This window comes from Dermochelys coriacea, chromosome 10, assembly GCF_009764565.3.
Source record: "Dermochelys coriacea isolate rDerCor1 chromosome 10, rDerCor1.pri.v4, whole genome shotgun sequence".
Lineage (NCBI taxonomy): Eukaryota > Metazoa > Chordata > Testudines > Dermochelyidae > Dermochelys > Dermochelys coriacea.
In genome coordinates, this window is record NC_050077.1 from 21,823,821 (window position 1) to 21,848,012 (window position 24,192).

Below are 24,192 nucleotides of genomic sequence, written 5' to 3' on the forward strand. Positions count from 1 at the left end.
CACTTTTGTGGATATGCAATGCCTTTTCATTTTAGCAAATGGTGAGCAGGTGATGTAATGAAAAATGTCCACTCTGCAAATAGCTTTTGGAAGCATTTTTAGCACAATGCACACAGAATTGGGCACATAAACCTGAGTCCTAATGCTCCATGAGCCACTCTAAAGATGTGCCCATTTAAGCAGAAATAAAGAAAAGAGTTGCAAGTAAATTAAAATGAAAAAGTAATATCTGGTGCTTCAAACATTCAAAGATTGTTCCCCTCCAAACTGACAAGAAGAAATATCAAAGCTTTTCCTAAGCAACACACTATACTAGAAGATAAGAGTGACATCCATTAATGATGAAACATCGTACATTTCTTAAGAAGGAACTACATTTTTACTTGCTTGCCAATTATGTCCTTGATTTTGATCTTGGTGTATATTTAGAGTAACAACACTGAAATCTAAAGGTGTTATTCATTATTGGTGGAACACCAAAGCATGTGGCTTCATAATAGCAGCTTTTTCTTATTTCAAAACTAAAACATTTTTGGAAAACATTGTAATATTTTTTGAAAAAATGTGCTCACAACTTTTCCCCTTTTCAACGCACTCTACTCAATACCCTTCTGTACATGTTAGCAACTTAACAATTGGCAGTGACTTTAGAGACACCAACCAATATTACCTATGCTTACCCAAAGATGAATTTCAGATACTGTTATTTTACGAAAAGAAAAGGAGTACTTATGGCACCTTAGAGACTAGCAAATTTAGTCTCTAAGGTGCCATAAGTACTCCTTTTCTTTTTGCGAATACAGACTAACACGGCTGCTACTCTGAAACCTGTTGTTTTACGTAGCTTTTGTTTCTAAACCTGGTGGCTGCTTGATGATTATTAGGGGAGGGTGAACCTAGTAAAGTTTTTAGGTAAAGTTTCAAATTTGGCCTGACCTCCAAATAAAATCAGATTTCACATCACCTGAAAAGCCAGCACTGAAGCTTTTATTTGTAGCTTTCCTATTTCCAGATGCAAAATTATACTCAAGCACCTTTCGTAAATCACAAGACAGACCAGCTAAAACCCCTAAATCAAAATAATGTTTCAGAGTCCTCAACCAAGAAACTTTGGGTTTCTGTTCTTCTGGTTCTGAAATATCAGTGCAAATCACTTAAATGGATACAAAGTCACTACCTTTGGTGCCAAGCTTCCTCTTATTGAAGGCAACCAGAGGTTTGCCATTGACTTCAATGGGAACAGGAGCCAGGCCTTTATTTCCTGTTGATTTTCTTTCCAGGTCACCAGAGTAATGTCTACTTCTAGGATAACTCCATTTACTTTTGCAACAAGACAATGGGGGTCAGTGCAACAGTGAACAGTAGAGAACAGAAAACCAAAAGCAGTTGCTAAGCTTACAAGAACCTATTAACAGCTGGTACAGATAGAAGTGGCAGACATGTTTTCTGGGGTGGTTTGACTTCAACCAAAACAATCTCTAAATCAGTTGTGAACAGATGTCCTAATGTTGAGTCTGAAGTGAATAGCGTAGCTGAAATCGACATACTTAGATCAACTTACCGTGGTGTCTTCACCCTGACAAGTCGACTGCTGCCACTCCCCCATCGACTCCACCTGCGCCTCTCGCGGTGGTGGAGTACAGGAGTTGATGGGAGAGCGCTCAGGGGTTGATTTATCATGTCTAGACTAGATGCGATAAATCGACCCCCACTTGGATTGATCACTGCCCACCAATCCGGAGGGTAGTGTATACATACCTAGAAAATGAGAAGAGTGACTTGGCTAGAGTCCATGGAAGAAAATTAATGTCTCTTTCTCCAGCACTGAATAACTCCCTTCCCCCACCCCCTTGCAAAATGTATTTCTTGCTGACTAACTGGGAAATTCAAAAATGAAACTCTCCAATATCTGTCACACCAGGGAGGATCCACCTGCTGTAAATGCCACTTCTCAGTGGCAAAAGTCAGCATGGCTAGTGAACCGCTCTCAAATGGATCTTTGACCATTTGAGAGAGATTCCATAACACAGTTATAATCCTGCCTTATTTTCACTACTTAGCTTGTTCTTTATCTGCTTCCAGATGTTTTTGTTTTCCTTCTTCATACTGCCACACCTAAATTGTACAGACTGTTCCCAGGACAAAAAAATTGGCCCACTACTCAAAGCTGTGATTATTGGGTAATTAATTTGGCTGCTGTATAATCAATCCAAATTGTTTTAAGTTATTCAGAGTCAAAATCATGTTGCAGTTAAGGTCAAAAAAAAAGACAAACTGCTGACCATTAATGGTGATTGGAGTTGCTTAATGATGAACTCATACTAGGTTCATTCAGGGCAGTAATCAATTCCTTATAGGTTCTTCACTGAAGGCTCTATCCATCAAATGTAGCTTCTCCAACACTGACAAAACTGCTTGTGTCATAATGATTTTCCTTCATGTTTATCACTAAGAAGCTAATCCATCACTTGGCAAGTATTTGTTTGCTATTATTCTACCTTTAGGTCTTTTAAGTGTCAATAGCTGTCTGTGTTGACTAGCATGACCTTTGCCTTGCATGCTTATGCTTAATGCTGTAACATCTTTGTGAATGCACTTATCACACACACCAAAGCCCAACTTATTAACCACACACCACTTAAATGCTAAGAAAAAATTATCTGTTGCTACATGAAACAAAAAATAATGCTTATGACATTTGTGCTTGTTGGATTTTGGAAGCTGTACTACAGACAATTCAAACTTCTCCTAAAGTTAAACAATAACATTAATTCGGGCAGGTTTCATAATTTTGTATTCTATATGCAAAGTTGTGGGAAAAAAATCCTAATATTTTGCCAAGTGAACCATACATATTCCTTTTATATGGGAATCTCTATTATGTATAGTTCTTTCCCTGTGTTTATCAGCAAAATGTAATAAGTTATTCAAATCAACTCCATTTGGCCCCAAATTGAGATTGTAAAAATATATTTTATATAAGCATAGAAAAATCAATCAGCACAAATATATCCACTTTTAAAAAAAAATGCATGTGCTGTTAGTTCCAGGGGGCAACACAGCTACTGTTCAAGGGTTATGTATGGGGAAGGCTGATCTTGTGGTTACAGCAATAAACTGGGACTCAGGAGATCTGGGTTCAGTTCCCAACTCTCCTACAGCTTTTCTTTGTGACATGGGGCAAGTCAATTAACCTCTTTGTACCTCTGGTCCCTATCAGTAAAATGGGAAACAGGAACCACAATCTCCATCCTTTGTCCTGTTTATTTATATTTACACTCTTTAGGGCAGGGACTGACCTACAAAGCTTACAAAGTGACCAGTGATTAAAAGTAGTCTGAAACAGGAAGGGGAGCTCTCACTACCCCAGCTAAACAAAAAGAATTGCTGTGAAGGGGCATTTCTTACCCAAATGAGGGAGAGCTCCCATTACTCTAAATCCTGAAAGGGGGTCAAGAATGGACCAAAAAAAATCCCCAACTTTCAGTTCACTACTGGCAAATCTGCCCCGGCTGTTTCCTTCAGAGCAATGGTTCTCAAACATTTTTTTTTTTTGCGGACTGCTTGAAAATTGCTGAGGGTCTCGGTGGACCACTTAATGATCTTTCCAAATGTTGTTTGTACTGTGAGCTAGCTATTGTAAAACACTTTGGATAAAAACGCTATATATAAAAACACTTAAAAATTAACATTTTTTGGTCTACAAATAAAAGCACACAACTCACATTTTAATATCAGTAGTCTTACCTTTCTAATGCAATGGATGTGCCCTCTCTCTCCTGCCATGGCAGCCTCTAAGCTGGAGCCGGGAAGAAGAGGGGTCTCTCCCTCTCTCCCACACTGCAGCAGCCTCTGAGCTGGCGCTGGGAAGGAGGGGGGGTCTCTCCTCAGCAGCTGCAGACCTGGGGCTGGGGAAAGTCACCTCTTTCTCTGGCCGCTGCAGCCCTGCACTTCCCAAATTCCCCCCACCCCCTCTTCTCACCCCACTGCCACCTCCCAACTACTTCCTATTCTCCCCAAGGCCACCACCTCGCCTTACATGTGTATCTTCTCCAGGGTCCAGGCACCTAATTAGTGGAGCCATGCCCGCACAGTTCCACTAATTAGGTGGGTGGCCCTTCATTCTCTTGTGTGCGGCCAACCAGGCTTGCACCTTATAGGGAACTATCCACAGACCACCTGAATGGAACTCGCGGACCACTGGTGGTCCATGGACCACAGTTTAAGAATCTCTGCTTTAGAGGCCTCTTACCAGCCACCAGAAGTTGTTGTATCTCTACTACTCAAGAGGACAATTCTTTTATATTTCAGGCAATTATATACACATTCTCTCTCTCTCTCTCTCTCTCTCTCAGTGCAGAATTGGTGCAGAATCAGTGCAGAATCAGTGCAGAATTGGTAGCACTCCATATTATTAAGGTTGCCTGACTTTTCCTGTTATAAGACCCTGTTTTCAGTTGATTATAACTTTGCTAGACTTCAATCATTTCGGCTGACATTTTCCATGGTGGATGTCTGCCTTGGGCTGAGGTTTTTTGGAAAATGTCAGCCAAAATATTTCAGCCATTTCCGAAAATGAGGCTAGGAGTAAATGCATTGTTTTTCAGTACTAAAATTCTGGTGACCAGGAGAATTTAGTTCAATTAAGTATCATCCTGGTATAATGCAAGTTAATGACAAAGTGAAACAAACTCCTACCCAGTGTAGCGTCCATCCAGCTTTTCTCAAGGGGACATACAAGGTTAATGAGCATGATCACTCTTATTCAGGATTCATTGATCACAATTAGCATTAAAGCTGATCAGCTTCCACCTACTCATCATTATGGCTGAATCTCAGTAAGGGTAATCTTCATGCTTTAAGAACTGACTGAAATCCCTGTTCTACTAGCACTCGGAGCTAATATTATAGCTGTTCTCAGCACATATGATGGCTTCTGCAGTACTAGTGCTAGTATAATGGAATAGTCTATGCATGCATCATACCTATGATGGTATTACTCAGCTGAATAGGTAGAATCTATTAACAGATCCTTTATATGCCTGGAAGTGGCTGAAACCCTCATTTGGGAATAACTGTAATCATTGTTGGTGAAAAGAAACCAGTTTAACTGTCAGAGATCAGGATGAGTGTGGCGGTTTTACAACTGGGAAGAACAACAAAAACAAAACCTAAACACATTTTTATCTGTTCACAGAGCAAATCTGAGATGTGAATCCACAAGGCTCTGTGAATGTGGAATCCAGCAAATCCATCTGAAAAAGCCATTCTTGAAGGTAAGAGCACACTTTAAGGCCAATGCCTTCCTCTAGAAGAGAGGATGACATATAGGAGTACCCATAAGCAGTCTTTCCTTTCCTAAAGTAAATTCTCCTGTATTATTAATGTAATATAATGCTCTATATAGTAAGTGAATGAAACACACCAGATGGTATGATCAGTATTTTATCTTAAATTATGTGAAAGGAGAGGAAGTTTTGCACACAATAATGGAACCAGTTGCTATATAATAGCTATACTTGTCTGTCACTGGCATTCTGTGTGATGATAGGAAAGTCACCTAACCCACTGATTTGTTTCTGATGTGTAGAATACGGAATAGAATATTGTTTATATAGCACTTTGAGAAACTTGCATGAAAGAAGCAATTTAAGTGCAACGAATTCATTTGTATTTATATGTACAGTAGCATACACAGAGAAGTTGTCAGGACTGGACCTGTGACTTGATCCTACATTCCTTACACAGCCAACCCTACCACTGGCATGAGCAGGAGTTTAGGTTATGCAAGGAACATAAGAACATAAGGAATGCATGAGAGACCCAGTTCCTTTTCTCACTGTTATGAAAGTTTTTCCACTGTCATCAGTGATGGCAGGAATGAGCTTTTCGTTGTTACTAGCAAAGTTTCAGTGTAGTCACTGAGGAATGTCCCATGTAACTTCTACATAGCTGGATACAAGTTGATTTCATTCTCCTCCATCTTCCTGAAATTCCAGTATCATTGTGAATATTACACAAATCAAGATGTTTAAAGTAGCCCCAACCATTATTCTTCCCCCTCTACAGGTTCTGAGAGGAAACTATACATGATCTTATTATTGGAGCAAAATTAACTCATTACTTACTCCATGTCATTATTGTATTTCCCTGAATGTAGAAAATCTGCTTGCCTGCCCTCATAAGCATGTTAAATTGACAGTATATCTATTGACAGTACAGTCTACAGTATATAGAATCATAGAATATCAGGGTTAGACGGGACCTCAGGAGGTCATCTAGACCAACCTCCTGCTCAAAGCAGGACCAATCCCCAACTAAATCATCCCAGCCAGGGCTTTGTCATGCCTGACATTAAAAACTTCTAACGAAAGAGATTCCACCACCTCCCTAGGTAATGCATTCCAGTGTTTCACCACTCTCCTAGTCAAAAAGTTTTTCCTAATATCCAACCTAAACCTCCCACACTGCAACTTGAGACCATTACTCCTTATTCTGTCATCTGCTACCCCTGAGAACAGTCTAAATCCATCCTCTTTGGAACCCCCTTTCAGGTAGTTGAAAGCAGCTATCAAATCCCCCCTCATTCTTCTCTTCTGCAGACTAAACAATCCCAGTTCCCTCAGCCTCTCCTCATAACCTCATGTTCCAGTCCCCAATCATTTTTGTTGCCCTCCGCTGGACCTTTTTTTCACATCCTTCTTGTAGCGTGGGGCCCCAAACAGTACTCCAGATGAGGCCTCACCAATGTCGAATAGAGGGGAACGATCACGTCCCTCGATCTACTGGCAATGCCCCTACTTATACATCTCAAAATGCCATTGGCCTTCTTGGCAACAACAGCACACTGTTGACTCATATCCAGCTTCTCGTCCACTGTAACCCCTAGGTCCTTTTCTGCAGAACTGCTGCCTAGCCATTCGGTCCCTAGTCTGTCGTGGTGCATGGGATTCTTCCGTCCTATGTGCAGGATTCTGCACTTGTCCTTGTTGAACCTCATCAGATTTCTTTTGGCCCAATCCTCTAATTTGTTTAGGTCCTCTGTATCCTATCCCTACCCTCCAGCGTATCTACCTCTCCTCCCAATTTAGTGTCATCTGCAAACTTGCTGAGGGTGCAATCCACACCATTCTCTAGATCATTAATGAACATATTGAACAAAAACGGCCCGAGGACCAACCCTTGAGGCACTCCATGTCTAGTTGGCAGCCAGTATCAAGTGGAGCCATTGATCACTACCCATTGAGCCCGACAATCTAGCCAACTTTCTATCCACCTCATAGTCCATTCATCCAGCCCATACTTCTTTAACTTGCTGGCAAGAATATTGAGGGAGACGGTGTCAAAAGCTTTTCTAAAGTCAAGGAACAACTGCTTTCCCCTCATCCACAGAGCCAGTTATCTCATCATAGAAGGCAATTAGATTAGTCAGACACGACTTGCCCTTGGTGAATCCATGCTGACTGTTCCTGACCACTTTTCTCTCCTCTAAGTGCTTCAGAATTGATTTCCTTAGGACCTGCTCCATGATTTTTCCAGGGACTGAGGTGAGGCTGTCTGGCCTGTAATTCCCCGGATCCTCCTTCTTCCCTTTTTTAAAGATGGGTACTACATTAGCCTTTTCCAGTCGTCTGAGACTTCCTTCGATCACTATGAGTTTTCAAAAATAATGGCCAATGGCTCTGCAATCACATTCTGCCAACTCCTTTAGCACTCTTGGATGCAGCGCATCCAGCCCCATGGACTTGTGCTCATCCAGCTTTTCTAAATAGTCCCGAACCACTTCTTTCTCCACAGAGGGCTGATCACCTTCTCCCCATGCTGTGCTGCCCAGTGCCGTAGTCTGGGAGCTGACCTTGTTCGTGAAGACATAGGCAAAAAAAGCACCGAGTACATTAGCTTTTTCTGCATCCTCTGTCACTAGGTTGCCTCCCTCATTCAGTAAGGGGCCCACACTTTCTTTGACTTTCTTCTTGTTGCTAGCATACCTGAAGAAACCCTTCTTGTTACTCTTAACATCTCTTGCTAGCTGCAACTCCAGGTGTGATTTGGCCTTCCTGATTTCACTCCTGCATACCCGAGCAATATTTGTATACTCTTCCCTGGTCATTTGTCCAATCCTCCACTTCTTGTAAGCTTCTCTTTTGTGTTTAAGATCAGCAAGGATTTCACTGTTAAGCCACTGTTTCACTGTTATGGTCGCCTGCCATATTTACTATTCTTTCTACACATCGGGATGGTTAGTCCCTGTAACCTCAATAAGGATTCTTTAAAATACAGCCAGCTCTCCTGGACTCCTTTCCCCCTCATGTTATTCTCCTGGGGATCCTGCCCATCAGTTCCCTAAGGTTGTCAAAATCTGCTTTTCTGAAGTCCAGGGTCTGTATTCTGCTGCTCTCCTTTCTTCCCTGTGTCAGGATCCTGAACTCGACCATCTCATGGTCACTGCCTCCCAGGTTCCCATCCACTTTTGCTTCCCCTACTAATTCTGCCCGGTTTGTGAGCAGCAGGTCAAGAAGAGCTCTGCCCCTAGTTGGTTCCTCCAGCACTTGCACCAGGAAATTGTCCCCTACCCTTTCCAAAAACTTCCTGGATTGTCTGTGCACCGCTGTATTGCTCTCCCAGCAGATATCAGGGTGATTGAAGTCTCCCATGAGAACCAGGGCCTGCGATCTAGTAACTTCCGTGAGTTGCCAGAAGAAAGCCTCGTCTACCTCATCCCCCTGGTCCAGTGATCTATAGTAGACTCCCACCACGACATCACCCTTGTTGCTCACACTTCTCAACTTAATCCAGAGACTCTCAGGTTTTTCTGCAACTTCATACTTGAGCTCTGAGCAGTCATACTGCTCCCTTACATACAATGCAACTCCCCTACCTTTTCTCCCCTGCCTGTCCTTCCTGAACATAACAGTACTCCAGTCATGTGAGTTATCCCACCAAGTCTGTTATTCCAATCACATCATAATTCCTTGACTGTGCCAGGACTTCCAGTTCTCCCTGCTTGTTTCCCAGGCTTCTTGCATTTGTGTATAGGCACTTCAGATAAATCACTGATCGTCCCTCTTTCTCAGTATGAGGCAGGAGCTCTCCCCTCTCATGCACTCCTGCTCATGCTTCCTCCCGGTATCTCACTTCCCCACTTACCTCAGGGCTTTGGTCTCCTTCCCCCAGTGAATCTAGTTTTAAAGCCCTCCTCACTAGGTTAGCCAGCCTGCTTGTGAAGATGCTCTTCCCTTTCTTTGTTAGGTGGAGCCCATCTCTGCCTAGCACTCCTCCTTCTTGGAACACCATCCCATGGTCAAAGAATCCAAAGCCTTCTCTCCGACACCACCTGCGTAGCCATTCGTTGACTTCCACGATTCGATGGTCTCTACCCAGGCCTTTTCCTTCCATGGGGAGGATGGACGAGAACACTACTTGCACCTCCAACTCCTTTATCCTTCTTCCCAGAGCCACATAGTCTGCAGTGATCTGCTGAAGGTCATTCTTGGCAATATCATTGGTGCCCATGTGGAGAAGCAGGAAGGGGTAGTGATCCGAGAGCTTGATGAGTCTCGGCAGTCTCTCCGTCATATCGTGAATCCTAGCTCCTGGCAAGCAGCAGACTTCTCGGTTTTCCCGGTCAGGGCGGCAGATGATTTAATCATTTGTGGTACAATAGCTATTTGTCATATTCTGTGTGAGCATTATGGGGTCTAAAAGAGTAATCAGTACATTCTAGAGCTGTCGAGCAATTAAAAAAATTAATTGCAATTAATTGCATGATAAAAAAAATTAATTGTGATTAATCGCACTGTTAATAGAGTACCATTTTTAAAATATTTGTGGATGTTTTCTATATTTTCAAATACATTTGATTTCAATTACAACACAGAATACAAAGTGTACAGCATTCACTTTATATTTATTTTTGATTACAAACATTTGCATTGTAAAAAACCAAAAGAAATAGTATTTTTCAATTCCCCTAATACAAGTACTGTCGTGCAATATCTTTGTCATGAAAGTTGAACTTACAAATGTAGAATTATGTATAAAAAAATTGCATTCAAAAATAAAACAATGTAAAATTGTAGCGCCTGCAACTTTACTCAGGCCTACTTCTTGTTCAGCCAATTGCTCAAACAAGTTTGATTACATTTGCAAGAGATAATGCTGCCCACTTCTTGTTTACAGCATTCTCATGGCACTGTTGTAGCCAGAGTCGCAAGATATTTACATGAGCTAAAGATTCATATGTCCCTTCATGCTTCAACCACCATTCCAGAGGACATGTGTCCATGCTGATGATGGGTGCTGCTTGATAACAATCCAAAGCAGTGCAGACCAACACATGTTCATTTTCATTATTTGAGTCAGATGCCACCAGCAGAAGGTTGATTTTTTTTTTTTTTTGATGGTTCAGGTTCTGTAGTTTCCGCATCGGAGTGTTGCTCTTTTAAAAGTTCTGAAAGCATGTTCTACACCTCGTCCCTCTCAGATTTTGGAAGGCACTTCAGAGTCTTAAACCTTGCGTCGAGTGCTGTAGCTATCTTTACAAATCTCACATTAGTACCTTCTTTGCGTTTTGTCAAATCTGTAGTGAAAGTGTTCTTAAAATGAACATGTGCTGGGTCATCATCCGAGACTACTATAACATGGTAATATAATACTATAACTATTGCATGGCAGAATGCAGGTAAAACAGCAGGGGACATACAATTCTCCACCGAGGAGTTTAGTCACAAATTTAATTAACGCATTATTTTTTTAACAAGTGTCATCAGCATGGAAGCATGTCCTCTGGAATAGTGGCCCAAGCATGAAGGGGCATATGAATGTTTAGCATAGCTGGAACATAAATAACTTGCAATGCCAGCTACAAAAGTGCCATGCAAATGCCTCTTCTCGCTTGCTGGTGACATGGTAAATAAGAAGAGGGCAGCATTATCTCCTGTAAATGTAAACAAACTTATTTGTCTTAGCGATTGGCTGAACAAGAAGTAGGACTGAGTGGACTTGTGGGCTCTGAAGTTTTACATTGTTTTGTTTTTGAGTGCAGTTAGGTAACAAAAAAATCTACATTTGTAATTTATACTTTCATGACAAAGAGATTGCATTATGGTACTTGTCTGAGGTGAATTGAAAAATACTATTTCTTTTATCATTTTTACAGTGCAAATATTTGTAATCAAAAATAATATACACTTTGATTTCAATTACCACACAGAATACAATATATATGCAAATGTAGAAAAACATCCAAAATATTTAATAAATTTTAATTGGTATTCTATTGTTTAACAGTGTGATTAAAACTGTGATTATTCGTAATTTTTTTAATCACAATTAATTTTTTGAGTTAATTGCATGAGTTAACTGTGATTAATTGATAGCCCTAGTATGAAACTTTATTTTCAAGGTTTTAAAACTGTGAAAAATATTTTATATATACTGTATTTAAATTTTCCAGGCTAGAAACTAGGTTTGTAGGAACTTTTATTTCCTTTCTTGGCAGTATATGAATAAAATAATAACCACCAAAAGAACAAAACATTTGAAATTAGCATACACTCACTAGTTGAGAATGACCACACCATCTGAAAAGGAAGGCTGACACATTTAATCAAACTAATTGGACCAGGTGTTTAAGATTAAATATTTGTACTAGTTTCAGATTTTCCTTTTCTGCTTTTTCTTTAGCTAAAGAACAGTTGTTTTCATGAAATTTGGCAGGAACTTGACCTTTATTTCAGGGAGATAAATTACTTTTTCATAACATTTGATCAAATCAGCATTTCAACTCCATAGATCAACACAGTGGAAAATTTTATCAGGATAGATAGAGGGTTCCACTGAAAACAAATTGGTTCCAAATAAGATGAACCAGCCTCAGTGGAAAAACAAGAACATGTTGCAGTTTCTCAAAGGATTTCCACTTGAAAAATAGGAATGGATAAACTGGTTTAGGTAAAAAGGCTTGAACTTTCACTTCTCTCCCACAACCTCCAAACCTGAACTGGAAACTTGTCTGTCACAGTTAGTGTGAGTTCTTATAACCAAAACAGACTTTTAGATTACTTCCCTCACTTCTCCAACTTTTATGGTACAGTAGCAGAGTTAAGCAACATCTTTTTCAGTATATAGTGCTATAGAGAGTGACCAAAATTAACAGTAGCTGTGAAAACAATGAAATAAGTAGTAACATTATGCAGTCTGTGTGTTGCAAGGAAATGTTGGACTGAGTTGGGAAATTCAGAACTGATTCTGAACTTCAGATTGTGATCAGATCCAAGGTTTGGGCTCATCATTAGTTGTAAGTGATTGCTCACAGTGGGCACTGATCTGTAACCTTCACTTACACTTCAGTAGGACAATTCCTATGAGTAAGTACTGCAGAATTCAAGTTGAGTATGGGTTACAAAATAAGGGTTGAGTGTAAGGGGATAATGAAAATGTCATTATAAAACACCTTTTCACAAAGACCTGTGTAATCTAACTTTTTCCTCGTTGGCATACCCTGTCACATGACAGACACTAGCCTGAAAAGTGATTCCTGGTTTTCTGAAATCTAACATACGCAGGAACAAATCCTGAATCCCTGAGAGTCATTTCTTAGGCCCTGATCCTGCAAACACTAATACACCAGCACATGTAGTAGTTCTGCTTGAAAATGAATGGCAAAATATGGCCATGAGTAAGGACTTCAGACTTTAGCTTTGCTTTTCATAATATCCTCATTATACTGATAGTAAAAACTACATATCAACCAGTTTATTTTGTATATGCTCTCCTAATTCTTATAAAATAAAAATTTTGTTTTTTTTGTTAAGTGGCAGATTATACAGTCCTCTCCTTTAGTGACCTAGTTAGTATTAATAGTTGAGCATCATGGCACCAGTCAGCAGAGGAAGAGCAGTGGGAAGTTTGACAACACTAGTTATTTCACCCTGGAGTGCTACCAGATTAAACTAAAGTTTGCCCTAGGGTAAAGAAATGGAAAAAATGTTGCAATTAGAATGGACTAACCCTTGTGACAGGACGTTCACTAATGCAAACTACCAATCTTACATCAGTGCTAATGTTCACAGATAAGCAGGATTTTCTCCCCATTAAAACCTAGCTTCTAATGTTGCAGAAATTTTACATAATTATTCTGGAACAAGTTGTTTTGTTACTACTTGTTTTCCAATGTAGTTGCTGCTCTTAGACTTCAGCCTTCATTTACCCAAGGCAAGACTAAAATCAGCTGATTCCCCAGAGTTCAGAAGACAAACAGCATCTTGGGAGCGAGAGAATAAACAGCTCTGGGAATGCTGAATAATTGAAACAAGTTACATCTGCACTGATTTCTCCCTACCCCTCCTTTTTTTCCCTTCCGAATTCTCTGCTGTTGTAAAGATTCTCTCCCTCCCTACCTTCCCAGTTAAAAACTGCATATCTTAGACAGAGAAATAAATCCAGGCAATAGTAGAATATACAATTCAGAGACATCTTTATGTTAGCTGATGAAAATCATGAAAATAACTTGTACTAATGTAGATTATTTGGATTTCACTTGTATTCATTTTTGGTCACATGAATAACAGATGGGGTGGCTGAAAATCAGCAGACTATTATTACATCATATCAGCTCCATCTAGCATAGCAGGCTATACTATTAAGAAGTCAAGTCAGCCTCCCTTCACCACTGAAAAAGCCTTCACTGCTGTTTCAGAGAGGATCTCCTTATGGGAGAAGTCCTACAAAATGTATTAGGGATGAGGCCTATAGTTTAAAAACCTGTAGTATTTAGCAAAGAACGCAAAAAGAAAAGGAGTACTTGTGGCACCTTAGAGACTAACAAATTTATTAGAGCATAAGCTTTCGTGAGCTACAGCTCACTTCATCGGATGCATTTGGTGGAAAAAACAGAGGAGAGATTTATATACACACACACAGAGAACATGAAACAATGGGTTTATCATACACACTGTAAGGAGAGTGATCACTTAAGATAAGCCATCACCAGCAGCGGGGGGGGGGGGGGGGGGGAGGAGGAGGAGGAAAACCTGCTGGTGATGGCTTATCTTAAGTGATCACTCTCCTTACAGTGTGTATGGTAAACCCATTGTTTCATGTTCTCTGTGTGTGTGTATATAAATCTCTCCTCTGTTTTTTCCACCAAATGCATCCGATGAAGTGAGCTGTAGCTCACGAAAGCTTATGCTCTAATAAATGTGTTAGTCTCTAAGGTGCCACAAGTACACCTTTTCTTTTTGCGAATACAGACTAACACGGCTGCTACTCTGAAACCTTAGCAAAGAACATATCCCTGCTATAGAAAGCTCAGCATTCTCTATATTACATTCTAGGACTTTTCCATAAGATATGGCAGGGCAAGGAAACAGTGCTCTAGAAATTCACAGGGATTTCCTCACATAAGATACTGGTGGCTGATGATGCAAAGAGTTCTGCTTTGCAATGTGTATCTAGGAATGAAGAATGCTAGTTGAGACCTTATGAGGGAGTTTGAGTCCTAAGGAAGGAAGACATAGTGCATAGTGGAGATTATGGAGAACTATGAGACATTAAACCACTACATGAGATGACTGGGCAGGAGTAAAAACCCTCCACAGACATGTTCAAAGATGCATGGACTCTGTCTGTCCTATCAGGAAAGTATGGGTCCCAGGCCACCATACATGGGAAGATGACCCCTCCAATGCTCTTTTTTTCTCTTAAATAAGTGAGTAAAAGCAAACAACGAGTAGGCATTTCCACAATAAGCTCGCCCCTTCAATGGGTACATTGCAACCTGGGCCCCTGTGGAATATAATTCAAGTCAATGGGACTCTGAAGGGTTTCACAAGTTAACATTAGCAGATCCCAACTCAGAACTCGGGGCATTTTGCAGGTTGGAAGGAACCAACTTATTTTAAAAACATTATTGCATCCAGGAAAGTGAGACCACAAAAAAGGTGGTTAGGAATGTCATTATCATCAACATGAGTGGAGACTGAGGGGAGAGCAGTTATGTCAAGAGAAGCATATATTATTCTCTTTTCTTGTAATTCTTCACACTATACATTTTCTCTCTGATGAAAAGAGATGATGTGACTTTGCATAAAGTAATAATACTGTAGATAAGCATGAAAAGAAAACTGATTATAGGTCAGATTCTGAAGAAGAAGAAGAGAAGAACAGGAACAAAAGAGCAATGACATGCTGTTACCATGAACACCACAGATATTATTTTGCTCAATAGGTTTAATCCCATTAAAGTTGCTGCTTCTTCAAATTATGCCAGTGCACGAGCAGAAAGAAGCATAAAACAAAATTGAGATTCACTAAGCATAACAATGAAAAGTGTTTTAATACTTGGTTTAAGTAAGAGGATTCTCTGTGTGGAGCTGTGCTAGGTTTGGCTGTCTTTGGTAGTAGGGAAACTGTAAGAATTTTAACTAACTACTCAAAACTTTCCTCTTATCAAAGGAACAGTATAATTCCATCCATCAGAGGATCACAAAGAGCTTTATAAACATCAGTGAACATCCCTTGACATAAGGAAGTAGTATTGTCCCCATTTTAGATAGGAAAATGGAGCAGGAAAATGTTCAGAGATTGGCCCATGATCACACAGGGTTTGTCTTCACTGCAGAGTTAACTCGGGTCATCCGCATCCAGACTGAACACCCTTGTTAGCCTAGCTCAAGTGTGAGCAACCACACTGCAAAGATATGCCTGAGTTACTGAGTCCTTATTGGTGCTGCACTCCCCTGGTACTCCCCTGTATGTGTCACTAAGACTTCTGGGGACAAATGCCATGGAATTCTTTGTGCTGCCGTAAACTAAACTGCTCTAGGATTCTTTGCCAGTGAATTGTGGGAAAACCTTCTTTCCTTCTGGCCACATGTGGGAAATTGTGACAAGACAATGACAGACTATTGGTACTCGATTGATTTAGCCTGTGTCCTAACTGCAAGGTGGCAGGTCACCAGCCCAGCATCTGAACTTTAGCCTACAGCCTCAGACAAATCAGCTGGCATGGGCTGAAAATACCACTAAACCTGGGTAAGATGATTGTGCGGGGAGGGAGACAGGAGGGCAGGTAGGGGCAACACATAAGTAACAGCCCAAGTGAACCCTGCAGTGAAGATGTACCCACAGTGTGTCTGTGGCAAGGTTGAAACTAGAACCCAGATTTCACAAGCCTGTGACTTTCCACAGAACAAACCGGCCTGAGAGAAAAATCAGGAAGGTATAAAGAAAGGTATTAAGTTACAACTTTTGAGAGTCACTCCTATACAAGGGGCAGATTCTGCCAGCGTTATGCACATTGAATAGTACCTTACTTTGCAAGTAGTTCCACTGAAATCAATGTGGCTTTCATATGGTAAAGTACTGATCAACATAAGGGTGAAAATTCTCTCTTTTCTCTTCAAGTTGAGATGAGACTACTGAAAGAAGCAGCCTCCCTTTATAACCAAAATATACGGTAAGTAGAGAAGATCTAACTATTTTCTGAAAAGAGGTAGATCAGGTATTTTCAGGCCATTCTTAAATATCTGACATTAAACATTCAGGACTACAACAAGCTTTGTAGATAAAGCCTCTATGCACTGCCCTGAGCAAGGAGTGGTGCATAAGCCATGCCATCCCAGGAATCCAAAAGGAATAAATGGGTCAATACAGTACAATACAGCACAAAACAATATGGAAAGGGATTGTGAAAACTGACTGGTGAATGGCCATTGTGTCTCTGGAGCTTCCTTTTTCCTCTAAATGATCCTTCTCTGAACTACCATCAAGTCAGGCAAATTGCAGGGTATATTCTGTTGGTGAATGAACAGTTCTAGACAACTGATTTAAGTGCTCAGTGCTTGTATTTGCTATTTAAGTCAGACAGCAACAAGGTAGTTTCATGCATGATTGAGAGGAAAATAGCAGAGATCACACACTTAAAACAGAGTAAAAGTATATGCAAATTTAAAGTTTCCTTCTAAGTTTCCCTAAATTCCATGCAGTCCTTTGTGGCAACCCAAGCAGGGACTGTACTGATGACAGCTGCCTTTGTGAGTTTGCCAGAGAGCAGCCAGCTGCTTTCCAGAAAACTTTTTGTTTTTTAAAAAAACAAAAGTTATTACAAATTCGTTACAAGGATCTATTGATGTACAAAGTATCATAATTTGTATAAAATTGTATTTACTGTGCTAGCAGTTATCAGCATTACTTAACAGTTCAACTCCAGCAGCTAGAATTCCGGATTTTAACCAATCTGTCTGTTTAACATTCTAAAGAAGTATTTTAAGATGTATCTAAGCTTCTTATCAGCCACCATCACTTAAACCACTTTGAGATTATTCTGCTATCTTTGAGATTTAAAATAAATAAAATGTGTTCTCTACTAGCATTTGTACACTACCCACTTCCATTATCACACTGGAAGAATATTTAAGCAGCATTGTACTGTGCTTTTCATAAACATCATCCCATTAATATCATTAAAATGCATTCTCAGCAGAATAATATGGCATTTACCAGATGCAGTCATTTCATAGACCCCCTACTTAAAAAATTTATATTCAAAAATCTTACTTTTGCAAATCCAACTGTGTGAAGTGTCCCTTTGCAGTTAGGGAGAGACATTTAACTCAAAATGCAGTCCTTGATCCAGCATCCTCCTGGAGCCCCAATGGTTTCAGAATATCTTTGAAGCCACCAGAAACCAGTGCAAGCCTTATTCAAGTCTTATTATGTCAACAAGCAAGTGCATCACAACTGGAGGGTGGTCTTCATTTAATTCAGCCATCAAGATGCTGATGGGATCTTATTACTATAACTGACCCACTGTTCAGAGGGTTACATGGCCCTCCTTCCCTCGTCATCTGTGACTGATCCAGAGTCACAGCTAACAGTGGGATAGCCACCTGCTAACAGTGCCAGAGTTAGTCTGTTAGCTCAAGTGGTAGTGTTTGTGCTGCAGGCCTGAAAGTCTAAGGATCAAACCTTCCTGCCACTCTCTGTTGGAGTTGCTACTTAGCCTTTGTCCTTCCTCACCACATCCCCTCCCCTACTGCTTGTTGGCTTAATTCATGTCTAAATTTTAATTATAAAACTCTTTGGGTCACAGACAATGCACTTTCAGGTACTGCAGCACAATGAACATTAATAATACAATGTGTACCCTCTCTCCTCTTACGTTCTGCCTATCAACACTAATGATATCCTGAACTGGACTTTATAATCCATTGGGATGGAGTCAAATTCTGAACTGGATTATTAGTTGATTGGAACCATTGTTTTACATCATTGCCTTTAAAAGATTGGAAATTTTATAAACCTCCACTTATTTTTGTCATGTCTATTCAAAGACCTTTTTCTTAACTTTAAACCTATGAGTGAAATAATAAAAATTTCACACCAAAATCTAATTACATAATTCTAGATTAATTTTGCCTTAACTCTCCAGTTGGTAAGAGAAAGAGGTTTGTACAATATATGCTGGACATTTGTCAGCAAAAAAGATACTTTGTCATCACAGTGAATGAGAAATTACATGCATACCACCCATTAGTGGTGAGAAATGTACAAGTGAGCCCCTGGCACAGAAATGAAACTATAACATCAATGTGAGTAGGAGGAAAATACCTCTCCCTCTTATGCAGGTTATGCAGCTTTGAATTCCTTTACATATGTGGAAAGGTAGAATTTTAATTATAACTAAGTTAAAATGTAACATTAGAACCAATAGAAAGGTAAAAAGGTGCATGAAGCAGGGAATGTTTACATCAAGAAACAATATCTTGTTTAGACTTCCAAACAGTTTCCTTTTATTCCATCCACACTACCATTTTCTAATGTAAGTGAAAATAAAATAATGTAGTTTTAATATTTAAAATGTCTTGTCACCATTCTGATGAGGGTACTCAAATCTCATCTGTGACAATAAGAAAGAAATTCCCCTTACTCTTTTTGCGTGGGGGCGAAGGGGTACCTTTATGATAAACGGTAATGGTATCATATTAACATATCTCTGGAGTACACTATTTCCATATTTATGCTGACATACCATAACTGCCTGATATATGTCAATAACTACTGGATAAATTACTGTGGTTTAAGAAATTTTTCAAAATTGAGAGCAAGACTTTTCTCTATAACATAACATTTTTTAAGCAGAATTGCCAAATATAGCTCTGCCACAAACTTCCTGTGTAACACTGGGCAAGCCACTTAACCTCTGTGTTTCAGTTTCCCCTCTGTAAAATGGAAGTGATTTAAAAAAAAAAACCTTAATTACCTGCAGAGTAAGTGTAATTCTTTGAGATATGTTGTGCACATGTACATTCCACTGTAGGTGCACTCAAGTCAGAGACTTTTGTCAGCAGTACCACTAGGCGGCACACATGCTTGTGCTCTGCATGTGCTCTCAGGTGAGGGCATAAAAGGAGTGTGGCCGCCATCTCCCTTTCTTTTGCACTGCTTTATATGATATCCAAAATAATGGGGAATGTGGGAGGGTCAGGAAATATATATGTGCACAACACATCTCAAAGAAAAACAGTTACAGTAGAGATAAGTAACTGATATCTCCTCCTCCAAATGATTGTGCACATATACATTCTAGTGCAGTTCCTTTATGAGTGGAGGGACTTCAGATCATCTGAAAAGAGATTGCAACACCGACTTGCCAAATCTGGCATCCTCACAAGAAGCTTGAGCGATGACATAATGAGTGGAAAAGGTATGCCATGGACGATGACATAGCTGCCTTGCAGATACAAGCTATTAGAATAGTGCTCAGAAAAGCTGATGAAGTGGACTGAACCTAGTGGAGGAGCCATTAACATGGAGAGTTCAGTGGCCATTGAATGTGAAGTGTCAGTCATCCTTGCCTGGGATGATTTAGCTGGGGATTTGTCCTGCTTTGAGCAGGGGGGGTGGACTAGATGACCTGCTGAGGTCCCTTCCAACCCTGATATTCTATGAGTAGCAGCTATTGCTGCATGAAGAGATATACAAGCTGTAAAATGACTCTCAGAAACCTAAGCTAGAAACTGGTTCCTATATTCCACTGGCAACTTATCAGCAAACTTAGAAATGGCAGAGAAATTAATAAAATTGTATGTAGACAAAAGAGCCTGATAATTGGCATTTCTCATTTGAAGTATGGCAGTGGAATAAACCTTACAACAATATAAATCTAATCTCTTAATTCCTTATCTTTGGGAGTGGCCTTAGATGGGTATTGATCAGACTGCTTATTAGCAGTTGTGATCACCCAGGAATCAGGAACTTGGTGGGTAACTAAAAAGACAGTTTCCTTGAGGCACTTGGTATTGTTTGTCCACTCACTTAGCCATAGGAGATATAAAAGCCAGGGTTTGTCAGAGAGTCTTTTGATGGGTCTAACAAGGCTCCATGGATAGGAAATGCAATGCTTTGAGGAGCAAGAGTGTATAAAAGTTCCAGAAGGATGTGCAGATTCTCCTGTACAATCTCTGTCTGGACCCCTAAAGAGGTAGCCACATATCTCATGAGGTCCTGGAAAACTTTGAGTCCTTTCAGGAGTGGGGGATGTTGACTCCAGAAGAAACACTTCATCAGGTGAAAATGAAGAAATGTGGGAAGGAATGTCTAGTGACTCCTCCAATAATTCTCCCTCCTGCATAAGGTCCAGCAAAGCAGGTTGAGGAATGGTAGCAAGATGCTGAGGAGATGACCACTGTGCTAAAGAAAGAGGAGACTTCCTCCTAGAAAGTGAATGAGACAGAAGCCTAGTGTCTCTCAGGGCAGCTCAAGACCAATAAGGTCATAGAAGGTATGGCATAGACCAGGGGTTCTCACAACAAAAAATTTGGTGGCCCCTGAGTGCGGCCACTAACTCTTGCTGGTGGTCACTCTGACAAACCTGTCTCTCTGTCCCTGCCTCCCACAGCCCTTCATCAAGAACCTGCTCTTGGGAAGGTGGGTCAGGAACTCACTGCCCACCTGCAGAGTCCCAACCTCCCCATGCCCCAGCCAGGCGTGAGCGAGGAAGCTTCCCAGGGGAGTGCCCCGGTGACCACCTCCACTGAGAAGAGCTGCCTCCACTGAGAAGAGCTGCCTCCAGCATTGTGCACATGGCTCCATGTGTCTCCAGAGTCGCTGTCTGGAGACCCCAAGGAGCTGTGTGATGCAGGGCACCAATCTCTGCCCATGCTTTGAAGGCTGTCATGGCCGCAAAAAAATCCACCGGTGGCCACATCTGAGAAACAATAACATAGACTGAGTTATCCAGGGTAGAGGACCCCAAGATGTAGTTTCCCTGTAGGGAACCTGGTCCTAGTCTTTAGTTCTGGTATTGGAAGATGTGTAGGGTGAGCTGAAAGACCTGAAAAGAGAAACAGATTCTTCCCTTTTGGAGTCCAAAGAAGACCCATAAATCTCTTCAGAATAGGGATGAGCAGTTCCTGTCAGGATTCTAGGTGGTCTGGGCATTAGAAACAGACAAGGCTGAAGAACAGTATGCTTTTGTGTTTCTATATCAGACTTTTCTAGGTTCTACTGCCTGCTACATGGACTAATTAAAGCTCCTGTAGGATAGAATGGGAGAAGAGGCATAGATAACAAAAGATTACTCACTAGCGATCCTGTTTGTCCTTTCTTCTTCCATCCTTTACACCACCCAAGTGTAGCTTGGAGCAGTATCTTTCTTGTCCTCACTTTCTTATCTCCAAGTCTTGCTCTGGAAACCTCTTTAACTGGAAGAATTGGTACAGACTGGAGATTAAGTATCACACTTGATTTTTTTTTGTCTCCTACTTCCTGATCTGTGGGTCAAAGCTAATCATCAAGTCTGTTGCTAGGTAGGCTAGGAAGAGAGAAGAATAAAACAAAAGGATTATTGGTGAGTAATCCTTTCACTTTCACCCTCCAAATTAAGGGGCTTCATTTTAATAAACCCTGGAGATATATAATGGAAAGGGATACCTCTAAGCATAAAAGACACACACATACACTATATAACTATTCCTGAGGGAATTTTGCGCCATTGCGCGTGTGCAGAAACACGCCCCTCCCCTCAGATTCTCTTTGCTTCCCACAGAAAAATAGTTTCTGTGGGGAAGCAAAGAGCAGCTGCACCAATGCTCACTCACCCTTCCTCAGCAGCGTGGGTGTGTCTGTTTAAGCAGCTGGGGGAGACATAAATTACTGCAGGGAGTTACTGCACATTTTATTTGTCAAAATAACACTAACTCAATCACAATATAATCACACCATTTTCAATTATTTTGGTAATGTATTTCAAAATACTTGTCACAAATAATTAAAAAGTGTGATTCTGTTATTTGACAAAATTTGCAGAATTGTAAAATATTGTGCGCATAATCTTAATTTTTTTGGTGCAGAATTCTCTCAGGAGTAATATAATTACTAAAAATGCAATATGCAGCTCACAAAGAAGAATAATACACCTTCATTTCTGAAAAATGTAAATGTTTTTATCTCTTTTCATACAATTAGGAAAGTGTTACTGTATCCAGCATCTCTTTTTGTCTTAGCTATAGCATTCTGCCGTCATCCAAGGACATTTCAAAAAGATGTGCACAGTAAGTGTGGCACTGTTTAAAAAAAATTCTGCAAATCTGGCGTATTATTTTCTAAACAGTGCTGCTGTGATTCTTTTTAGTACAAAAAAAGTGTAAATAAAGTCCTGAAAAGCTTTAATCTATACTTGACATTAAACGTATTGAACCATCATGGTACTTAGCCACCCCAGCAATGGGACTAACAGACAGAAGTTTATTCTCAACCAGATGCATAAAATGTTTGGAATATCTTCAATATTTTATATGAACCTTAAAATGATTACTGCACAGTAGTTTAGGTCCCATATGTGATTTACCCTGAAACTTTTTTAAAGTGGCAGGAGATTTCAACCATAGTCTAACCATTATTAATGCAGCACACAGATATCCCAATCCTGCAAACAATTAAACAGAAGTGAAATTAAAAATGTGCTTAATATTTGCAGGAGCAATGTCTTAATGTATAGAGCAGTATATAACTTTGAGCGCCCCCTGATGGTTCTGCAATAATTTCTTGCAAAGATTCCCTCTCTCAGAAAAAAAATGTGATGAGGAAAAGTCCTCCCTTACAACATGAACAGAGATTTGACTTTCCAGTGCATTACATGGGGCAAGTAAATTAACTCTCTTTCTCCGCTTCTCCAAATGCAAAATGATGTTAGCATTCACTATTTTTTTGTAAAAATGCTATATAGTGAATATTATTATTTATTATTTATTTTATTATATAGGAATCAATTCACACAGCACTAACATGGAGCCATTTCTGGGGTAGAACACATCAGCTGTTCAATGGAGGATAGCAACACTGCACACCACAATTTTACTGGAGGAAAGAAAATGAAAATATCATTTTCAACTGAACCTGTTGGAACTTAGGTAGGCAGGAAGTAATTAGGGATATGGCCAAGGCTTTGGACATAACAGTTCTATTATTGCAGAAAAAAGCTAGAATGCATTATAGTCATAAATAGCCAGAACTTCAATTTTAGATTTTACTTGGAAGATAGCAACTCTAGCAAGAATGCCACACCCATTAAAGTTGTGCTGGGCATTGGTCTGGTACCAATTCAAAGGAAAAATGCCACTTACTGAATCATGTTTGGAATATTCTCCCATCCAAGTACTGAACTATGCAGGACTTGCTAAGGTTTTGAGAGCTGACAGCAAAACAGCTCAAGGTCTATGACTTCTGGAGGGGACATGACAGTTTCAACCCATTACAAACGTTTTAAAAAAATGTTAACTGGAAATTCATATGGAAAAGAAACTAGTGAAGATTTTACGTATAAGAAATGGTAAGTAAAAAACCTACAGAAAACACAGGCAGTATCCTTTTAAATATAATACTTTAGTAACAATTTTCATGCAACACAGTTTGTGACTAAAAGATATTTGTAAAAGATTTACAGTGATGTAACACAATACATTCTTCTATTAATTGAGAATTGATGAAGGCACCAAACTGAATTGAAATGAAGTATCTTTTCTTAAAAATTAATACATGTTGTACATCACTCTTGTTTTCCATTATTGGGTCTTAATACTGGCTAAAATGATGAAGTGGCTAAGTGAGCTCATAAATAATGATTAAAATGAAGTAGACATTAAAAAAAATAATGTTGCTTAGTCATTTTCTTGGCATGAACATTTCCTG

At 40.0% G+C, this 24,192-nt stretch overlaps 1 long non-coding RNA gene across 2 annotated transcripts in view; it reads left to right on the forward strand.

The window, feature by feature from the left end:
* The window catches only part of LOC122456125, a 52,503-nt gene extending 31,349 nt beyond the window's left edge, over positions 1–21,154 (forward strand). The window contains exons 2-3 of one of the 2 annotated variants that reach the window (XR_006274806.1): positions 5,198–5,276; positions 20,903–21,154. This is a non-coding gene — a long non-coding RNA (uncharacterized LOC122456125). Of the gene's footprint in view, positions 1–5,197; positions 5,277–13,179; positions 13,765–20,902 lie in introns of those variants that run through there. The other variant, XR_006274807.1, reaches the window with a different exon arrangement.
* Positions 21,155–24,192: the final 3,038 nt, after the last annotated feature.